Source organism: Larus michahellis, chromosome 10 (assembly GCF_964199755.1).
Source record: "Larus michahellis chromosome 10, bLarMic1.1, whole genome shotgun sequence".
In the NCBI taxonomy this organism is placed as follows: domain Eukaryota; kingdom Metazoa; phylum Chordata; class Aves; order Charadriiformes; family Laridae; genus Larus; species Larus michahellis.
Window position 1 is genome coordinate 3173246 of NC_133905.1, and position 22793 is coordinate 3196038.

Here is a 22793-nt window from a genome sequence, read left to right on the forward strand (position 1 = left end):
TCGGGCCCCGAGATATCTCGTGGCAATTAACCTTCCAGCGGCATCCCTACCTGATCAATCTCCTGCACCCGAATCTTATCTTCTCCTCAAATAACATCAGATCTAACACACGGCGTGCACGAAACGCTCCTAAACTGAGGTCTCCCACAGAAGCAACAACATCTGCAGCAAAATTTTATCTATTGGCCAGAGAGCTTATCCTGGAAGAACTTAAGGCAGCCCACAGAGTCCCCTGGAGCAGAGCGGGGGAAAAAGCACTGGTTTGACTAAAAAAGCAGCGGGGGAGATGTGGTGAGGGCCCATAACTCCTAGCGAGCAAGAGAATAGGGACTGCTTTTCAGAAAGTATAGTGGGAGCTTCTCTATTATTTCTCTTAACATAAGGGACAGGACAATCCCACGTATTTACAGGTTTTGCAGAAGGCTGCAGGTTTGAATCCCACCTTAAGGTCAGAGCTCCTCCAGGAGGAGCATGCTTTGCAGACTGTGTTACGGAAAGTTAAAAACCTCTTTGCAAAGGCAAAAGAGAGCCTAGCGACAGAGTTTGAGCATCTCAAGGTTCATACGAAGCACACCAAGCGCTCGCATGTGTTTGCTCTCCGCAGTACCAGAAAATACGCACGCTACAGCCCCAGACAGCAAAGGGTACTGCCCTTGAGGCACTTTGTTGATGTTGAACCACCACCACCTCAGCTGAACCTCACCAAGACTGAACGCCACCCTTTATTTACCTTTAGCCACAACTGCCACACTCACTGCATCCCAAGGAGCCAGCGCTGAGACCAGACAACCGCTTTCTAAACTCCTTTATGGGGAACACAGGTAATTGGAGATAGCAGTCCGGCAGACTCGCAGCCTGAGACAACGCGTCAGTTCCCATGGAATTGCTGGGTCATTAGTCATCTCTTCTCTGCAGCTTTCATTTTCAAGCCCTCCTTTATCTTTGCCTGTGATTAGCACTCAATTGCATTCACCTTTGGTCACCCTCCAAAAAGCATCAGGCAAAGAAGCTCATGGGACTTGAATACCACCCACTTCTGAAGCATTCAAGAAAGTTCTTTGCTGTTCGACTTCCATATCTGCTTTCCCATCTTCCATGGGGCTATGCCCTGTAACTCTTTCTTCATGGCTGGCAGAACTCTGTGCCCTTCCTTCCCCAGGCTCAGACCTCCCCGGTGCCATTACAGACAGCTCCTCACTTTCCCATGCCCTCGATCGCTCAGCATCTTGGCTCGGTGGTGCCATCCACCCTTTCCAGCTCTCCTGCTTCCTCATTTTACCCTGAATCCCTCTCACCTCCCTCCAATGCCTTCCGGGATCCGCTTTCTTTCCTTCCCTCCTGCTGCTTGCTGCTGCTTTCCTTCCCACTTTGGACGCTGCACCCCTCTAAATAAATAGTTGCTGGAATTGCTCAGCTGAGAACCTGGCCTCTTCCCACCACCCCTGACACAAGGAAAACCCTCAATGGTGTTTAAACAGCCGCAACATGAGGCCCAGCAGCACCAGGTGACTTGGCAAGGAGTGACATCGGTCTTACCGAGACACGCTCCAGCGTGGTCAGAGTGAGGAGCCCATGTGGGGTGACAACATTTATTTTTTTTTAATCTTATTTTTTTATTTTATTATTCCCTCTCTTGTGGTTCCTCCTGCTCCCGGAACGAACAGGGGTTTTTATTGCTGGGGTTAAAAAACACGAATTTGCATTACATCCTGGCTCCCGCTGTAATACTTCAGTCTTGTTTCTCTCTCGTCCCCTCTCCAGAACAACTGATGCTATCACAGCCTGATTTAATTTCAAAGACGGATTGTGATTTGGCAGTCGGGGGAAAAAAAAAAAAAGCCAAGCTAATCAAAAGTCACCATCTGCTGCGTTGCCATGGGGATATTCCTCCCCAATAAATGTGCTCTTTGCCAAAATCACAGATAACAGCACTATAAAGGGTGGGAGGTGGAGGGGGGGAATCAAAGAAAGAAGTTCCGACACTAGGGGGGAAAAACGAAAGAGAAAAACGGGAGAAACAAGAGACGGAGAAGTGGGAGAGAAAGGAGCATGAACTACTGAGGATAAACGACGAATGGACCAACTAGGGAGGAGGAGGAGGAAATCTGAGAGACTAACAAGCAGCTGAGGGTGACAAAGTGATGGAGGGAGACAAACAACTGGAAAGGAGGAAAGAGGAGAGACACCTCCAGACACTCTGCTGCATAAGATACCAAAACAAAACAAGCAGAGATAAGAGAATTGCCCTCAAAGCTTCATCTCGGGGGAAGGAGAGAAAACTGAAGCATCGGTGAGAACTCCCAGGGATGTCGGTTGGAGTTCAAGAAGAGATCTTACCGCTGTTTGCGCCGCAGTTACCAAAAATAAATCCCTGGATGGGACGGAGGGTGACACGTGGGGATAACCAGGGTCGGGTTGCTGGTGCTCCAACAGCCCGGACGCTGCGGGCGCCCCGCGGTGACCTGGAAGGGTTTGTCGTGCCGCAACTACAGCATTGAGACCTGGCGGGTTTAAAATACAAATGATCTGGGATTGGGCATCTTCAAGCTGTCCTGTTTGAGATGGCAGAGGGGCAGGGGCCAGCCGTTCAACTGTCGCTTTTTATTTCCCCTCGCGATACTGGGTAGCAGCTTGGGATAGGGAATAGAAAGGCAAAGAGCGTCTGTGCAGGGGGTCACTGCTGTCACCAGCGCTTATTGTGGACCGGCCGGGCTCTCGCAGCTCTGTGCACCCCAGGCATGGGCACCGGGCAAGGCAGTTGGCCAAAGAGAAATGGGGTCACCTAACCTGAAATGAGTAAAAGCTGTCAAATTTGAGGTCGCAATGTGCTGGCTGCCCCCTGACCCTGCTTAGAGCGGGCATGTGTGTGTTGAGTGCCCCTATTAACCCCCAGCAGCCAACGGAGATAGGGGAGGCATCCCGCACTCCTCCCCAGCCCAAGCGGGAGCTAAGCAAAGGGGTCACTTAGCACCCACACTAGTAGCATGGGATGAATTATTCACAACAGGGGCACCACCGGCCTTTTTTTTTTTCCCCTGTTGGAGAATAATCCCAGAAGAGATCACAGGTTGTGTGAATTCCTCACTGAAAAAATAACTGAATGACTTCTGCATGAACTTGTTTTGCAATTCAGTACCGGCACTGATAAGAAATGGTCGCTGCGTGTTGATTGGAGGAACACAACACTGTGTTGCCCATATCCAACAGGTAAAAACTTTGGATCAGCTCTTCTCTCTTCCCTTTGCTCCCACCTCCTTCCCACATCAAGAGGTGCTGTAAAAATCAGAAGTCTTAAAACACAACGTTGGATGTTTTTCTCTGTATAATCGTTTCAGAGTGCTGGGGTCACGCTTCCACCCTTCCCTGCTCAACTGCATAAACATTTGGTTTTGAAGGAAAGCTAAAGCCTCCCACCACGTGACTCCAGGAGCTGGGGTTTGGAAGTGTACACTAGCATATATCCCACAAGACCATTAGTGCTTGTTGCATCTGCGTGCGTGGAAAGAGATAGACAGTTGGAGTGAATTAATTTTAAAATCAGAATGGGAGCTCTTCAGTAATATTTTGCAGAGTCGCTTTAGTGAAGACCAAAGGCGTTGGGTCCTCTGAGCTCAAACAGACTCACCTGTGTGCACGGAGCCAGACGGGCTGTCAGAGCAGCACAGTTTCCGTACTCCAGTTCCCATCCTCGCCCCATACACCTACCTCCAAGATGCCCAAAACACCTCTCTCAAGCCAGGCAACATCTAGGGAGGCAGAGATGGCCATGATAGTAATGGGGCTCCTCCAGACCCAGCATCCTCCCTCACCATCCACCGTGTCGGTACGGTGGTGCTCACCCACGGATGTACCTGAGAGAAGGTCCAACAGGTTGTCTAAAAGCCTCTTTATCCTCTGCAGATGCAAGATGGTGTCCCCAAGGAGGCCTTTGGGGTTGTTGTCCATATGGGATGGCTCTGGTGCTTGGGCCAAGGACAGCCTCCAGCTGTGTCATCCCCCCAACAGGGTCCCTGTACAGGGAAAATGAAAGAAATGAGCTCAGAGTGAACAGACCCAAACATGGAAGAGAGAAAACATTGATGTGGAAACTGGAGAACCTGGAGGGAGGGAGTGGTGGGAAAATAAGAAAAAAAAAAAAAAGGGAAAAACTCAAGTAATGCAAATGGGAGAGGGAGGGAAAGCTCTCTGGAATGAGGACTGCAGGGAGAGCTTGTGGGAGAGATGGGCAGAGAAAAAAACTGCACGAAATGGAGAAGAGCTTCTGGATAGCATAAACATCGGGTGCATAAACACGCAGATTTATGCCCCACGAGCATGGAGGGTAGAACATGGAGTTAGATGGTGGAGGGATGGAGGTAAGAAAGCCTCCAGGAGGAAGGGTCCCTTGAAACCAGCCTGGCACATGGACATGAAAGGCTGAAACTCCAACAGCACCGTGCGAGGGACGCCCCACGGGCAGCACCATGAGGAGACGGTCAACGGCACCTTCCTGGAGAGCCGAGGGGACCCAAAAGGCAGCTGGGGCAACAGCACAGACTGCTGGTATTGGGGCCCATTGGGGAGGGCTCTGAGGGTGTGAGCCGCACTAGAAAGGGGTTTCTAACACGCATAACAGGAATGCACAAAGGGCTGACACCCGTGGGATGTCCCCGGCCGGTCTGCAGCACCCAGGCGTTGCTTTCGGTGAGCAGAGGGTGCTGCTGGGCAGGTTGGACGCACCAGCAGCCCCCCTTGGATTCGCTGTCCCCACCTCGGCACAGCCAGGCAGCGCAGAGGCCATCGTCCCCAGGGGAGCTGGGGCTCGGTCCCAGATCGGCTCCTGCAGGGAGGAAAACGAGCGGTGGGGACAGGGACACGAGCAAAGCAAAGGGGCTTAAACCAAGCAGCACCGTGAAGAACGGAGCCCTGGTCTCCTACCCACCAACCATCCTCCACCACACGTCTCACCTCCCCGTCCTGCCTCCTCCATTCCTCTCGCTGGACTGTTACGGCATTTCACAGTGCGAGGAAGGGATCTTGAGCAAGAGGAGGGACAAAAAAGGGGAAGGAACACAGATTTGTTTAAAATTAGAGAATTTTGTCAAAGAAAACCTTTTCCTAGGCAGTCGGCCTATTGCTACTACAACTTTTCTCCCCCCCCGCCCCCTCCCAATTAAACAGCAAATTATACTTATCAAAGAAAAGAAGGTAAAGAGAAATCTGAAAGGCTGTAAGAAACCTTTAATTATTAGTATAGTGGCATGAAAAGCTGTTGAGCCCCTTAGAAACGTACATGGCCAATTATCAAAAAATATAAGAGATGCAGAAAGAAAGGTTTGTCTAATAAGTATGAATCGCAGGGCCATTTAGAACATCAGTGTTAAAGCATTAGAGTTAAATGGAAAAGTAAAAAGGGGCTGATGGTTTTAACTATTTCACAGGAGGACAAGAGGTTGATACTGATAAGACAAGCAGTATAGTGAAGTTAATTATCTGCGGCCCTTGGTGCACAAAGCTTTTTGAGCTGGTGATTAATAGAGATAAACCATTCAAACTCCGCATTTCTAAGGTGAATGAAGATGGCAGAGGAACCGCACAGCCCCAGCATACTAACTACTCTGACAGCAACGGGCCCGGCTGCTGCGGGGGGCGCCGGGTGGGTTTATCGCACCCCATCTGCTCACCCTCCTCCAGCGGCAGGGAGGTTTGGGAGGTACAGAGGAGGGGTGGCCACACAGCCCCAGCTTCTCTAGGTGTTTGCTTCGTTGGAGATGTCTGGGGCAACTTCCCTTTAACTAATAACTGAAAAAAAGAATACCTAATTACAAAACGCTCCCAACGTTACCTCTCCAAGAGTAATGCAGGCCAGGGGATGTCTACACGCACGTATTTAGCGCCACACTGATTCTTCTCGCAAGGCGCTGGCTGCTTGTCCCAGGACCGCTTCCTGCTAGGGACGCACAGAGGACCTCTCCGTCAGCTCCTCATCCCACCCTGCAGCGCAGGTAGAAGCATTGCAGCCTCCCTGGAGCAGGGATCAGTGGAGCAGACAGGGGTTACAAGCGCTTGAAGAAAGCACGCGTCCGAGAGATGAATCCTGTTCTACAATCAGGGAGTACCCGCATGGAGAATGGGAATAAATTAAGGGGTCTGGCGCTTTTGCGGGAACTGGGAAACAAGGATGTGAAAGCAGAAGGATTGACCCAGCCCTTCGTCTTTCTGAGACAGATAAATCAGGCACCGTGAGGTTTATCACGCTTGAGCCTGGCAGATAAGACCTAAAAAATGGAGGGCCTGGATGGACAATCAAGAGAGACAGATCCCAATCTTACAAGATTTCCAGCTAGATCTCCAGACCAAAGCAATTTAGACATGCTCCCTTGGCAGTCCTAACCTCCAAACTCTGGGATTTGGGTCCGACGTTTCTCCAAATCTCCTGGAACTGAAAAGTTCCCAGGAGATTTCCGATACTTCCTGCTGGGCCCCCATAGATGCTGCAGACACTGGTTTTCTTCTTCTGGTGTTCCAGTGTTTCTGTCTAAAGGCCGGTTAGAACAATGAAGTTCAGAGACAGCAGTGAGAATTACAGTAATCAGGAAAAATGGACTCTGTTTCTAAGCTTCACAAACTACTCTGTGCGTAGGTTTCCAGTTCAATTTGAATTCTAGGATGACTTTGGGTTGGCTGTTATTTTCTCCAAAGTGGTTCCCTTGTCCTTGATAAGTTTGGAAAGGCATCTAAACTTCAGCATCTGCAAACAAAAGAATCTTATATTTTTGGCCAAACTAAATTGAATAAATTTTGTGTTTGTTAATTGCATCCAGGCCAACCTCGCGCGGGGCCAAGTTTCAGCCCAGTGGGATTTGCACATGGCCTGGATACAAGCTATTGTAAATGGGGATCCCTGAAGGAAAAGCTGACAGATGGTGATTCTAAAAATGTTTGTCAGAGCCAGCCTTTGTGACACAGAAAACCCATAGCCAAGGGGGTCCTTGAGTTGGAGAGATGGTTCTGAACTATATGGAAGGCTGGGGGAGTTTGTTGGTGCTGGAGAAGTTTCATTGGGCCTCTTCTTGTTGCCTGCCAAACCCGTTTCCGTTAGACGCCCCCCCTCTCTGAGATCTGGTTATCTGGATAAAATGGAAATTGGATCGATGCTGCACCTGGTTTTCCAGCTACGTATTCCAAAACCACTCCAAGTTCCATGCTATAAAATAGGACCAAGATGGACATATTTTATTCAAGCTGCATGGAAATCCTCCTCAGCCAGTCCCACAAGCGGGGTTACAGTCTGGCTTGTGCATCAGCATTTTGGTGATGGGATCAACACCAAAGCACACTGGCCCATCTCCCTGTTAGTACCACTTGTCTCCTAACTCAATAACTGCATTAGAAATCTGGACTAGGAAAGGTCCCATCCGGCACACATGAACAGTCTACAAGGAAAAACTCCTTGTGATTTTCTGGTCAAGCAATACAGATCCAAATATTTCCAAGGAAGGAAGACAAAATCCAGAAACAATTTTCCAAGTTGGTCCCATTCACAACAGCAGCATCCCGAGACACCAGCAGCTTTCTCAAAGGATTCCGCAGCAAACATTCAGCTTTTGCAGTTAAGATCCATCCTTGGAAACAACAGGTCTCTCCCTGCCCTTGCTCATCCTCATCAGTGTCAAGTTTCGGCGGTTGCCAAACAAATGGGTTTCAGTAGCTTGATACAAAGCAGTGGGAGAGGAGTTAAAACGGGATAATGCGCCATGACTCATCTCTGCCCGATAACTCCCCGGGTGGGAGGCTGGAGCCTACCTGGACCAAGCCCTGGGCTCGCCAGAGCCCTGCAAACAGCCTGGTCACCTGGGGGAGAGGGGAGCCGGCTCCAGGATGGCAGCACCGGCTCCGGGAGAGGTTACGAGGCCCTTGCAATCAAGTTCAAATTACATACCAGACACACGCTCCCACGAGCAGACTCCAGACACCAGCTGCTTATTTTTAGCCTGGAAAAGCCTTTTCTTACCGGCACAGGTGGTGAGGCTGGAGCACGCAGAGCACCAGCGGCGCCAGCAGCCCCACGGCCGTCCCCAAAGGGGCAGCACCAACAACCCTCCGAGCACTTTCCGCCATCCCCTTCCCCTCACGGCGGAAAAGACTCAGAGCAGTTCGCTCCGTTGCTGCAGAGGAGACCAGAAGAAGCTCTCCCGACACCCTCGCACGGGGTGCGGGCGACACCAGCACTGCGCATTGCTCCACCGCATCGACCAGCCTCGGTTGGCCCCCATGTCCGCCAACGCCGGTTCGGAAATTTCAAGGAAAAAAAAAAAAATAGCACCTTCGGAGACTGCTTGTGCGTCCTTCTCAGCCAAGCAGAGAGCGGCTTTCTCAAGAAGCCCAGCTCTTCTGCATCGCGCTCCTCATCACTATAGCTGTAACCAAAATATTACACAAGTACAGACTGTCTTGTTAGCTCCTTCAGCGAGTGGACAAATCATTTGGATCAAATTATTTATTTCATGAATTTTGCTTTCTCTCTGCAAACAGCAAGTAAAGAGTCTGCAATGGTTCTGGATACATTTTTTAATTTTCTGCAACTAATTTTCGTCACTTGCATCACTCATTGCACCATTTGTCATCTCAAAACCGAAATTTAACTCCTTCGTCTGGCTCCGAGTGAATGTACCTGTCACATGCTTGTTTATACCCACTTAAGTGGTCAAAAAGTTTAGAAAAACACATTAAAAAGAGTTTAAAACTGGCCCCCACCCCTCAACATCCTATACCATTAGCCTATTTTATCTGTTACCAGTCATCTTCGTGTGTGTATATATATCTATATCTATCTCTGTAAGTACGCGTATGCCGGGGTATTAACGGAAAGCCAATATAAAGAGGGAACAGGCAGAGCAAATACATTTACCATAACTTCACGTCAGATGACTGTTTTATGAAAATGCGTGTTCTTTCTCTTACATCTCCGCAATTATAGACGGAAAACACAAGAAACAAGAACTTATCTAAAAGATACCCTTTCCAGGGATAAAAAAAAAAAAAAAAGCCAGTTTCACAAAATATTTCAGACATGAAGATAAACATATTTAGGGGAAAAAAAAAAAAAAGGAAAAATAGAAAAGAGAAGTGGGCCATTCAAATCTCTAAGTTTAAACAAGAAAGCCAATCTTTCCCTCTCAGGGGAACTCACCTTTTTGAACTCCAACTGTGACACAAGGCTCCGCACAGTCCTTCGGCTTCTGCCATCCCATAAAATAGCATATTTCCTAAAAATCAGTGTGAATTCACTGGGGGGGGGGGGGACACATGACACTGGTAATGGTGTGTTTGTCTGTCTGAAATCAAAACAGAACTTCTTCTAGAGGCTTAAGTTTTATTTATATTTATTTCTGCATGAGACATCTGTTCCGGAGACTTTTACGAGGAAGGCTAGAGACCTGCGCAGCCCTGCCCTGACGGTCACCGCTGTGTTTGGGCTGCACGCGTTTGGGGTTTGCACAGGGTCCGGACCAGCGGCAGAGAAGGGCACCCGCAATGCAGGGGCGGGGGTTGCTGGGGCAGCTTACGGAGAAAATGTACCCAGGCCGGAGCATTTTATTTGGAGCGAGAGTAACTAAACGCCAGGGTTTTGGCAGAACAGCGATGGAGGAGCACCGGGAGAGCCAGGCTAGGTGTCCAGCAGAGCCATTCTGCCCCAAATACCAACGAGATTTTTATCATGGATAACACAAGCCCTCCAAAAAAATCCAGTGTTGCAAGTTTGCTCCTATCGACCTGACTGCCTGGTCATACCCCGCGGGCAGGACACAGCTCCTGAACACGCTCTTACCTCACCTATCATTTTTTGGTGGGCTTGACTTGATCGCGCTATTGCAAAGGTCATTGTTTAGCTCTTCTCCCTGCCTTACTGCCCCGAGTCTTTGCTCCGTTACGGCTGGTGGCACTCCCAAGGCAACCATGAAAAATATCCCAATTGCTTCTGCTGTCCCGCTACGGGAAGGTCTTGCTCTTCCATGGCCATATCTGGAGAGGAAATGATATAACGCCGTGGTGACGTCTCTGTGAAGATAAAGTGTTACTCAAAGTAAAATCAGGCTGCTTCATGTTTCTGCCATTTATCTCCCCTGCCAGCTATTTGTTAGGAATTTATGCATGGTCTTCAGTCACTGTTGACTCACCTTCTTCTCATTTGCTTTTAATCACTCTTCTTACAGCACAGGAAAGGTGAAGCTCCGCTCACACCTAGAGCAAAATCTGCTAGGAAAGCAAACTGGTTAGGAAAACGCCGGGGGCATCTTCCTCCCGCAAGCCATAGCTCACACGTCCTCCTCAGCGGGACTGCAGAGGCTCCGGGGAGCCTTCATCCCCCCCCCTCTTCCACCTCATTTTTCTAAGGACTTGTTTATGGCAGCGCAATGGGGGCTTTCCCGTTTTTCAAAGCAGAACAGTCCCGACGTACCAACGCGGTCTGGAGAAACCCTCCTTAAGCGTGTTTTTGTTACGATAAACCCCCTTGATTCAAGGGAAGGACCCGGGCACCCGAAGGGCGGGTTTTGAGCACCCTGACTCATGCCAGCGAGCAGCGTGGTTCCCCAGTACTTTTTTCAGGATGAAGGGCTTTCAGAGAACAATTCGTAGATGTTTTCGGAAGTTAGGGAATGCTGTAAATTAGCAAGCAAAGACAAGACATGCAAAAAGCCTATTCCATCACGAGGTCTCTGCTAGGGAGTCTTTTTTCCCCGAGTTGTATTTTAGTGCAACTACCAATGATAACTCACTATAAAGCCCTAATAAATTTGCTGAATGGCATTTTTTATTTTACATAGGAACCACGTAGCCATATGCTCAACTCCGCTCCTTCTCGCATAAGTAAAGTTAGGCACGTACTTGGCATCTCCAGACTCCGGGTCTGAATTCAGACATGACAAAATACAAATGTGCATGTAACCGCACGAACGGGTAAGTGGCTGGTGGAAAGAAGGAAGGTGGACATCAAACAGATTATACAGTCACTTGGCAAAAGCTGAGAGATATCCTGGTGAATTTTTACATACAGAGGAAAAAAGAAAGCTTAGTCACAACTCACCGGGACATTTTAATAAAAAGAATAAAGTTCAGAAATCGGAGAATTTTAAAACAGCAACTCTAACTTCTTTTATTTTTTTTTTTCTGACAGAGGTGAGAGTGACCATTTTTGGGGGCAGGTTATAAAACACGCGGATTGGAAAGATGTGGATCGCAGCATGAATGGTCTTCAAGTTAATGGCGGGTTTCAGGTTATAACAGAGATTCACTTAGCCACTATTCGGAAGATATTTGATGGGATCACCTCAACGTGATTAACGGCTTGATTATTTCTGAAGTACCTAAAGACAAATTATTTTTTGCTCCAGGTCTTCATCGTGTGCATGGTTGGGCTCGGTGATCTCAAAGGTCCTTTCCAGCCACGAAGATTCTATGATTTTCTGTGATGAAAGTAGAACGATCAGATTTCTCCAGCGTCACAATACCGTTTCTGTTGCTAAAAACCAAAGTAGCTTTTCAGCCTATAATAAAGCTAATTTAGCTCTTGCTGTAACACCACGAACTTGCATCGAGTCACACAAAATGGATGAATTTGATCATATCTGCTTGGTGCCCACAACTATTCTCTCTCTCACACGTGCACTCACAAATACTATTTTTACCTATGTATATGCGCATACATATACACAAACACACGAACGTATAGAAGTGTAACACCTTCTTGCATGCCCACACCAAGGAGGTGGCTGGTTGGATTCTAATAGTTTCTGCTTGCAAAATTTTCCCATAAAATCCAACAATACATTTTAGAATAAGAGGAAAAAAAAAAAGGAGAGACAAAAGAGAAGAGAGAGAGAGAAACCAGCACTGCTGAATGTATATGGAGCCTGGACTACTTCATTTCTGTGTGTTGAAACTAATTTGTTGCATTATGTTTCTATCTCTTGCATGTCCACATTGCCACAAGGTCTTATTTTTACAAAACAGACCCATCATTCTTTCCCACAGGATGAAAACACGGTTAAATACTTGCTGTAAAAAAACCATTATGTGATGTGCTAGCCAAATGATACACTAATACTTCGACGTAAGTGCTTTTTTGGCAACTACTCAAAGGAGCAAAAATTACATCGTTTTCAACCCCAGTGATGATAAGATTACACAAAAGAAAGCAAAATATACAAAACGGGTTGATGATAAATATTGTACAATAAATGGAGAATGAGCCGGTTTTCTTGCTGTCACACCCTTTGCAGTTTTCTGCAATTTTTCCATCACTTGAGGCAGCCACACCAATTATTTCCATCGTATTGGGTGTCCCCTGAAAAAAACCTGACAAAAATAAGGATTTGAAAGATTCCTTTTCAGGAACTTCCTCCACCAACTATTTCCTCCTTTTCAAATGGGGCTTTCAGAAAGGAAGTGGTGGCCAGCAGTAACATTCCCCACGGGAGGGACCCATCTTCCCTTCACATGTGGAGAAGCGAGAATATCCTCTTATGAGGCAGGGCAGGAAAAGAAATCATCCTTTCATCGGCGGTGTATTCCGACCGGATAGGTGTCTGGTGCCGTGTCCAAGATGGTACCTTCTGAGGAGTCATTTCCAATTGGCTTCAAGCCCCACATTGCAGAAGGACAGTCAAGAGCCCATTGACTTATCCTCTGCCCTACTTATTCCAGTTGGAAACAAATCAAGACATTAACAAGAAAAAAAGACCAAATAGCAACCCTTAATCTTCACTCCGATCCTCCACCACAGGGGAAAGATTTTCTTACATCCTCGGTGAGGTGGCTCCAATATTTCTCCTTGTTGCTAGCAGGCGCAGGGTTGGTGGAAAATATTTCTTGCGGCCTTTCGCCTTTTTTTCCCCAGGTTGCAAACCCGATTTCCTGCCTTCTGCATATTTCTTTGCTCCTTGTAAGTGCTCATTACGAGGTAGGTGGAAGGAACCATCCCGACGGCCAAGGCTGCGCAGGAGCTGTTTGCTTCAGGTCTGGTTTGTTGTATTTAGGCAGGTAAATCACTGCTGAGCTCTCTAGGTAATCTTTTAAACAGAGGGGAAAAATAAAGGAGCACAGTGAGGACGGGGCATGGACTCAGTGGATGGTGGATGGGAAAATTTGTAGGGAAGAAACCATCAGCTCCTTTATTATTCTTGTTTGTTGCGGTGTGTTTATTCGTCATCTCCCAACGTCCAGTATCCAAGAGGAGTGGCAGCCGGTGGATCGAGGAGCTGCAATGGCTCCAGCCACCACAGCATCTGATTGCACGCGCCCCCAGAAAGCGGCCAAAATCTCTCGGGAGCCCTGGCCACCCGCTGCCATCCCGTGCCGCATCCTTGCAGCCACGCAGCCGCCACATGTGGCCGAGAGCTGGGGCTGCCCCGGGGAGCCAGACGAAAAGCAGGCGTTCGCTGGCGGCCCCCGCAGCAATATCCCTTTTGCACAGACGTTTGCGAGGGCAGACTGATGGAGGGGGGTGGGTTTGCGGGGGGCACAGAGAGGGGCACCAGCCCGGAGGTGTGATACCTTCCTGCAGGTTTGCGAACACCATTTAGCGGAAGTCAGATGCCTATTTATCGCTTTCAAAGGGAGACGAGATCGGCTGTTAGCGCTGGCGGGATCAAATGGGTAATTTGGAGGCAGAAAAGATCGCCATTCAGGCTAATGGGATTTACACTCTCAAATCAGGTTAGGTGGATGCATTATAGGGAGTTCACATCGAGGGGAGCCATTACCCCATTAGCGCTAATAGGAATTGCGCTAAGGCACCATGTGAGAAGACGCATGCAAAAAGATGGCAGCTTATTCGGGATCGTTTTGCTGCAACAAGGCAATAACGGATGGATCTCTCTCCCCTCACACAGGCCAGGGTTCGGATGTTCAGCCTGGCCTTCATCCCCCCACTTCATTCACAAAGCCGGGAAGGACCTTCTTCCCAAAGAGGTGTTGCGAGGAGGGCTCGGCCCGTCTATACCCATCGCCGCCTCTTTTAATAGCGAACAAGGGCAGCAACCCAGGCAGGCCTTCTGCTGCTAAGAAAGCGGCGGCCAGGGATGCACCCTTCATCTGTGGTTCCCTCTGCCTCTCCGAAGTTGCGCGCTGCCTTTGTCTCCCGTTGCTGCTGTTTATCGCTATCTCTTCACTGGCAAGTGCCCAGCGGACACATTTATTCCCTGTGCGGCGCGCAGAGGCATCTTAAACAGATACCTGTAACCCTAATGACGGTTTCTTTAACGAAGAAAAGGCAGCAAAATTAAATGCGAGTGGCATATTACCACACTTGTTTTAAATTGATATTTAATTAAAAAGTTAATTATTAATTAAGTTTATCAATTGCACATCAGTTGTTCAATAGAAAAGGGCTCATTCATTTAATTATCTGCGTGCAACCGATAGTATATGCTTTTTAGCCAGGCAAGGTTATCTGTGCATCTCTTCTAATTTAGATCAGTTTAGCTTCTAATCTATCGAGAGTGCTTCCTTTTGCGAGCTTTTGATTTGATCTATAAATGTTTACTTACAGAACCGTTAGGTATTAGAAGCTGATCAAATAAAGGGAAGAGCTGCTCAGAGTTGCCCACCAAAGGGCTCTGGCGGCGCTTTCTTGCAAAGAGCTTCTCAGGGTTTTCTTTAACAATGCGCCTGCCATAAAAGTTTCAAAAAAGATAAACATCCACCGCGAAAGTATGTTAATGGCCCAAACAATGGGGAATCTTCAAAGGGCAAGAGAGGCCTGAGAGCAGAGCGCAGCCGCAGCCGCCACCACCGCCGGGCAAACCTCGAACCTCCTTCTGCCACGGAGGGGACCGGAGGGCATGGTCCACGGCGAGGGCTGGGGACAGCCCTGCTGCGCAGCCATGCCAGCTCCGGCCCAGGTGCCGGGGAAGCACCGATGCTCCTGAGGGCCCCCCATCATCAAAGAATCAGCCTACGGCTTCTGCTCTCCTTTCTCCCAAAAACAATTCTCAGGTGCAAATCAGCAGCTATTTATAGAGGATTTTTGGATGCCACATAGTAAACCATGCAAGAAACTCCCCCAGCACTCGGGCAGTATAACAGAGAGAAATGCCTTGTGGAGGCTGTGACTCCGATAGTGTATTGTAATAAATTATCTTGTATTTATTTTAACTGCAAATCATGGTCCTGATCAGTTTCTCGTAAAAGTAGCAGCCAGTGCATATATTTAAAACGCTAAAGGGTGCTGGTACATTAGTACATTACTGGGGACCAGACCTGCCTGGTGCTGAGGATGCTGAATGCCAGTTAAGTTCATAAGAAACTGAGGGTACCCAGACCTTGGAGCGTTGTAGGAGGCTATAGGTAGGCACTCTGTAACTAATTAGAAAGAGCCACCAGGTCAACCTTTGGGGCTTCAGCCACAAAACGGGCTGCAGCACTTGCATGTCCCTAAATAATTCTCCTGTCCATTGCACGATAGATGGCTTTTCACAGGCAACCACCACGACACAGTCCCTGCCCCGTGAGTCTAAAACAAACCAGCGACACGAGGCAAAAAGATGCAGCAGACCACAGAGGGGAAGGTGAGAGAAAACGATGCTACAAAACCAGAGGGCTGATGGACTGCCTTGAGGGGGCAATGCTGAAGCAGATGTGGCCTTTCAGAGCTTGGTTGATCAAGAAAAGGAAACGTATCACGACAAGTAAATAGCTACGGCACAGAGGTTCGTATAATTCAGGTGAATACCCAGAGTCTGCAGCTTGTATTTGATCTGAAGGCGACAAGCCCAGGGCTGTCTCCCATCTCCTGAATGAAAAGCACTAAGGGGAGAGGGCTTTTAAAAGGGAGGTAATTTACAATGCAATATTGCCGGGGGTGGTGGTGGTGGTGTGTTTGTACAACTGGAAAGAGCATAAAAGAAATCTCCATGAATAGTAACTGTATGTTTATAGATGGGTGCCTCTTTGCCAACTCTGCATGCAACGTGCATTCATCTTCACCAGATATTCAAGTGGCAGGACTTTTTCCAAGCAACAATGTTTATAGCAAATGACTATTTTGAAGCTTTACACACTAGAATTTGAGGAAACTTAGAATTTACATTTACAAACATCATCAGTCACCCTATCTGACAAATCAGAACAGAGGAATCTGGCTTAACTACTATAGATGGGCAGCAAACAGCAGTCGGTTTCTCCAGAGATTTGCTAACATCAGTTAAAATGAGAAATTTATCATGCATCTGCTCACAGATACTCTGAAAGAAGCCAAACATATCAAAGCACTGATTTGTGAGGAATTATTTACAGCAGTTCTCTTTCTTGACTGGAGGACAAAACTAGAAACTTTCCCTTCTGCTGTATCACCCCATTCAGTGTAGCATCGAGCCCCGGGATACTCCTTTCCTTCAGTGACAGGACTAAAGAGAAGATAAAGAACTTCCACATGGATATAAGCTATCAATGAAAATCCCACATAAGCGGGCAGCTCTGAGAGACAGAGAACAAATAAAGCTGTTTTCTTTGTTCTTTAAGGTGCCACTGCACAATGAGACGGCTGATAAAGAGAGAGTTTTGACTGGAGCTTTTCCACGGCTGGGGGACATCAGAAAGCCCTTTACCACCCCTTGACCCAGCCTCCGCTTAGGATCCTCTGCTGTATGATAAGGAATGAATTAGCACTGCAACCTCTTCCTAATAGGGGTGCTAATTTAGTCTGTCATCCCCATTCAACCAGCTATTCTCACAAAACCTGTAAGAATTTCATATCTCAGAGCTCTTCAGGCTTCGTGGCCAAGCGAGGTTGAAAAAGTGACCTGGGGAGGGATTCAGAGATGCTGGCCTGATGTAGGACCTCACACCACTTGGCTTTGAATTCTTGGGTTGAAAAAACCACCTTAGACAATATAAACAATTTCTGCACGTATTGAACAATAGGGCTTTTAGGATGAGACTATTTCTTTTTAAGTTACAAGAAAGCAATCAACCCCTTCCTTCCATCCCCAGCAGATGCGGAAATTAATTTAAAAGAACTGGGTTCCTCTAAACTTATGGCCCGAGAGGGTCAACACTTGCCTCTCTGAGCGTTAGCTCTGGGTTTCTGCCCCAAAGGGTGAACCTCTCCAGCTGTCAGCAAGCAGTAAGCAAGCCATCAATCAAGGAAGGACCAGGCCTTCCCACAACACTTTGCTAAAACCTTTGGTTTCAAAGCTGAATCTTCTGTGCCCTTCCGTAGTCCCGGGCTCCACTGGCAAACAAACACAGAAATGCCGCTGGGGAAAGCATGTTTGTGTGAGATTTCCAACCCAATTTTGCAGACTCAGATGTTAGGCAGTTTAGATAAGGGGATGATTAGAGGTCTAAGCCTAAGGTTTGAAATACCCAGACTTCCTGGAACCACTGGTGCAAATCCCAGCGGGGCTGACTCAGCCCTCCAACCCCCTGATGAAGATAAAGTGATCTCCATGCAGAAGTGCGACTTGTGAGTCTCCACCGGCCAAGACCCTACTGGAGGGGAGATAACGATGGTGGTGCCTACAGCATGGAAGGAGATTCGGTATGTGGCGGAGGCGTAGTGCCCCGAGTCTGTCCATACCAGGGGTCCTGCAGGTGCTCTCACTCCTGGGCTCCACCAGAAGTGATTTATGGATACTAAACTTTTCTAGAGTTTTGCTCCTGCATGTCTTGGTGTGCACGTCCACAGTCTTGCAGTGCTTCTGGCAAAACCGTGTCCCCTCTTATCTTTCTGTTGCACTACGTATTGACTCCCTTCAGAAGAGCGCTGTATCAGTATGGCGTGTGACTCACTGGGAGAAAAGCCCTCCAGAAGCGTATTACACTGCTTTTCTATCCATCAGTGCTGTGATTCAACCATTTTTATTTTAGAAAATAAACCAAACTCCCAAATCTCAGGTATACTCTTCACACTAACATTTGGTTTGCCAAGCACAACTACTCAAAAGTTATCAGCAAAAAACTTCTAACGAACAATCTGAACTAATCGATTTAGCCTTTCTTTTCCTTTCTGCTACTGGACAATTAGCCAACATGACACAAAAGTCTAGCATGCATTTCCTCTTTTAAGTTATTCATAATATTCTCCTTTAATAATTCACAAAGTACTTGCAATTTATTCTTTTGTGCTGCGTTCTGAAAATTAAGTCATCTGATCAGGGCATCCTCAGAAAAAAAAAAGATAAGGAGAACCACACAACTTCTGTAACCATCAAACACGGCATTGATGACCGATTTCACAACTAAGTTTATGATTTCAAATGCACTTTAGGAAAGTATTGAAACAGCAAAGCTAATTAAACCTTTGCTTTCCAGTAGCATTCACCTCATTACAGCTCGGACGTTCACAGGGCAGCAAATCCACACAGGACACACACACTTGAATATTCTCAAGCGAAACTCCACAAATGGACATCAGTACAGAACCAGTCCCACACTCTGTCACTCCTCATCCCACACCAAGACCAACAGACTGATCAAATTGACCAAACAGGGTAGCAGATACTCAGTTCTTTTACTCAGTCCAAGATAAAAAACAGTGGTAAGAAAATTGTAACTCATCCTCTCTGTAGCTCCTCTTTGCCTTGTGGCCAACTGGATGATGATCCAACAGCACCTCCACCCCCAAAACACTCTCCAGCAGAGACAGGAGATGCTGTGCTCATCCACAGTTCGTTGAGCTGAAAAAAGCATCCCCAAAGTGCCATCCACCAAAAACATACGAGGAAATTAAAAAGAAATAGGTAACTTCAAAGAGAGGCGGAAATAAGGATCCTGTTTTCCTGGACTTCATGATCCCATGGTTGAATTATCCCGTGTCTTAAAAGGTACAACTTTCACGTACAAGCTGTGATAGAAACTTCTCCAATGGCTGCAGGCACAACGCCTGCGAGAAACCACCTATCCTTCTTTTCCTCTCTCTCAGATTTCTTGAAGGCTAATAATGCTTCTTCTGCACGTGCAGGAGCTTTTCTTTCAGTTGAAATAACGGTTTGGTTGCCTCTCCTCCACCTGCCTTTTTATTTTCACAAAACAAAACAGGAACACAGTACCGTTGAGACCTCTACCTTCCTCACACCTTTCACTGAACCTTGCAGATAGTCTCCAACGTTATTAGGGTAAGGAGTGAGACACATTTCTTTTAAGCTGGGCTACAAACGGCTGCAGAAGCCATGCACGCACACAAGAAAAACTAAATAACTCAGTGGAATCCTTGGCTTTCCAAATAAAAGTGCCCACCTTCTGGTTTTTAATACCACGCAGCCAGCATTTTCGCTCTGCTTTGGTCTGACTTAAATTGTAACTCCCTTGGGGCAGCGTTTTTGCCTTTCTATTTGCTTTTAAAATGCCTTGCGTGCCCAGCAGCTCCAAGTATAAAATAATCTCTAGAGCTGCAAGGAGAAAAGTCTCCACGAAGACGCGCCTGAATTTTGTAATGAAATTGTCTCCGTGTTGAGATGTCCCGGTGCACAAACATTTCCTCGACAGGGTTTCACTAGCACAAATACTTGCTTTTTGTCGTTTCATGTTTGAATACACATGGAGACTGCATCTGAGCTTGGGTAAGCATTCACATCAGAAGCGGCTTTGTAAGTGAAACTCCCGCTCAGAAAACAGAAAGAGTGATTTTTCTTGACCCATCCCAATTCGGCAATAAAATTCAAATGTGGCAAACTAGACCATCCAGGCTTTTATTTTTCCTTTCTTTCTTTCTTTTCTCCGTCCCTCGCCCCTCCCTTCTTTTCAAAGCAACAAACATTTTGTTGAATTGTTCTAAATAACGACAACATTTGAAACCACTTCAGTCTGTTTAAGATCTCAGGGGGAAAATTTGGTGAATAAATGACTCGGGATAAATCAAATCATTCTGTTCTAATAACTGTGTCTCTCACTCTCCTTATCTCAATTGCTGTCCCTACTTCTGTGTGCTCCCGCGCCTCCACGGCCAATTCCTGGCTTTCACCCCTTGCTCTGAAGCCACCACCTCTGCTTTTGTCTCCAGCCCTGCAATGGCCCCCACGCCACCTCCTCTCGTCAAGCTGTCAGGCTTCTCCTGTCTCGTCTTCTATCACAACTCTTTTCTCCGTGTGGTCCTCAACCTCTGTCCACCAGCCCTGCACACTCTGCTGCCAGGCGTCTCCTCTCACCACCCTGTCCATCAAGTCCGCTGCATGTTGCACAGCTTTCTCCAGCGAGCGAGCTTCTCCCCTAAAGCCAACTTCTCACACAGGTACAACCCCACCAGACCGGACTCTGGTACCTCTCTACACCTCACTGCAAAACTAAGCTAACATCCTCCAGTTCTCCCTCTTTTCCCACTGCACCTCCATCCCCTTCCCATACTGTTGCTCTCCACCATACGACACAGTAGCTGTAAAACTTACAGCAGTCCTTTTCGATGGTTTTTGGGTACGGTTTGCATGGGAAACGCTACCTGGCACCACGCCACCTCGGTCCACCCGTGCCGGGAGTGTGTGGCATAGTCTGAGCAGTCAGGAGAGGTCAACCATTGGCTTGACCTCCTAAGCCCATCTGCCTTCACGCAAGCGAAGACACATGCTCTAAACATGTATTATCTTTTCAGGACATTTGTTTCGGGAGCGAGTTGCGTTAAGCAAAGGTACGTCAATTGATAATAAACCTGCTCCACACTGTCATTTGTGGGTGACTTGAAGAAAAACAGACCATGTAATCAGGTCTAAGGGGTCCCTAATACCAGAGACGCTGGTGCTGTCAGCTATAGAAAATAATTAGAACGTTATCCCTGTGGCAAGGAGAATGTAAATACATCTAAAATACGACATAATGACATTCTCCTCTGTAAGCCAGGGGATCTGCTTCAAATAAAAGGGCCATTAACACAACAATTAAAGCCGAGGGGGCCGGTGAAGTAGGGAGCCGGCCTGGTGCAGGGCGAGGCGAGCGAGCGCCCGGCGTAAATCTTTCGCCATCCCAGCCAGGAATGTGACTATTAGCCCTCTCATGACCCGAGGGCTTCCCAATAATGCATCTGCTCTCTGTCAGGGCCAGGATTTCGTAACGTCCTCCAGCGCGAGCCTAGGGCTGACTCCACGGTGCGGCACCAAAGAGGGAGTTGGCGGGAGCAGGGTGGCTCCAAGCTGGACTTTGGCCCATGTTCAGCAAAGCACTTAAGCGCACGCCGTAGGGACACGTCTCCTCCCAGGGCTGTTTGGGTGCTCGGAGGTGAGCAGCGGGTGGGCTTCGCTGAATCGGGGCCGTTCAGGCTTTCCCAGCACAGAGCCAGATCCGTTGTCATCTTCAGCGCATCTCCTCTCCGTCTCCCTTGGGGCAATGCACCCCATGGAACGGGCTGTCCGGAGATGCTCCGGGAACGTCCTCGTTGTGAAATCCCATCTCGGGGAACCTGCGAGAACCAAGGCACGGATAGCACCACAGAAATTTAGGCACGATTCAAAGGAAATAATGTCACTGCTCTCACTGTCCAGGCAGCAGATGCTCTGAACGCGCTCCAGGCAACATGGAGATAATATTTTCTACAAGCTTTATAGCAAACTTACGGAAACGATGGACAAATGCTTGGAGAGGACAGCAGTTCCCACCTTTCTTTCAGTCTGGAGTAGGTGATGATAAAAGTCCCAAGCACATCAGGAACTTTGATTCTGGGCAAAATGCATCCAGCACACCCCCGCAGGTTCTTGGCAAAGGAAAAATATCATGGAGCTGGCAAAATCATCTTCCACAATAACATCAGGCTCAGACAATTTTCTTAAAGCTGACAAGTTAGGTCACAGAGGCAGATTTTATTTGCTTCCTTGTAGAGATAAAGGCCTCATCAGGCTCAAAAGATTGTTGGTGGTTTTGAGGTTTGGGGTTTTTTTTGGTTTTTTTTTTTTTTTTTAATTTGGTGACTTTTTGTGGTAAATGAAAAATTTTATACGTCCAGTGGAAGTTTGTGAATGCCAGAAACCAGGAAATGATACTGACCTGCTGGGTTGAGCGGCGGCGGGAAGAGGAGAACAGTACCAGGTTTATTACATCGATCCTCTTTTTCAGTTCTAACCCTTCTAAGAGAATGACATAGCAGGGACCTCAAAACAAACAAACAAAACCAAAAACCAAAAAAAATCCTCAGAATTCTACTTTTAAGCCACGGTGTTTCAAAACCTGAAGGTAATATGCTTCCTGTGCCCTGCTTTGGGCATTTAAGCACTAAGATACCACCCCAAACAACAATGAATAAATTTAAATTAATTGTAGGACATATAGAAACTTGGGGAGCTATTTAAAGATGGCGTTTAATTTTTTTAAGGAAGACAACACATATCCCTCTCAACAGTTAAAACTAAGGAAGATCTGAAAATGACAACTACAGAAGCCACGTTTCTCTTACGAAATCGTAACGTACACTGAGAAAACTATTAGAAAGGCATACAGAGAAGATTTCTCCCTATGGTGCATTAATGATTTCTACAAAAGGATCACTTGTCTGAGAATGAAGCAGCTGATTAACGCAAGGTACGCTACTGAAAACCAGGACTTGACACCCAGAGGCACCTGCATCTCATGAGACGAGGCTGGGCTCTGGTTGCCGTGAAGTTCAGAAGATCAGACCCAATTTCAAGGGAAAGAGAAAACGTCTCATGCACATTCTGGGCTGCGTGGATACTCAGTCCATGCCCTACTGATGGATGCAGGATCAACACCCTCCAGAGGATGGAAACCTGGGCTAAGAGAGGACAATATCTGTCAAGGTACAGCACACACCACCGTAGTGTCTTGGTATGGAAAAAATGGTGTAAGCAAAAAATTAGCTACGTGTCCAATATAGA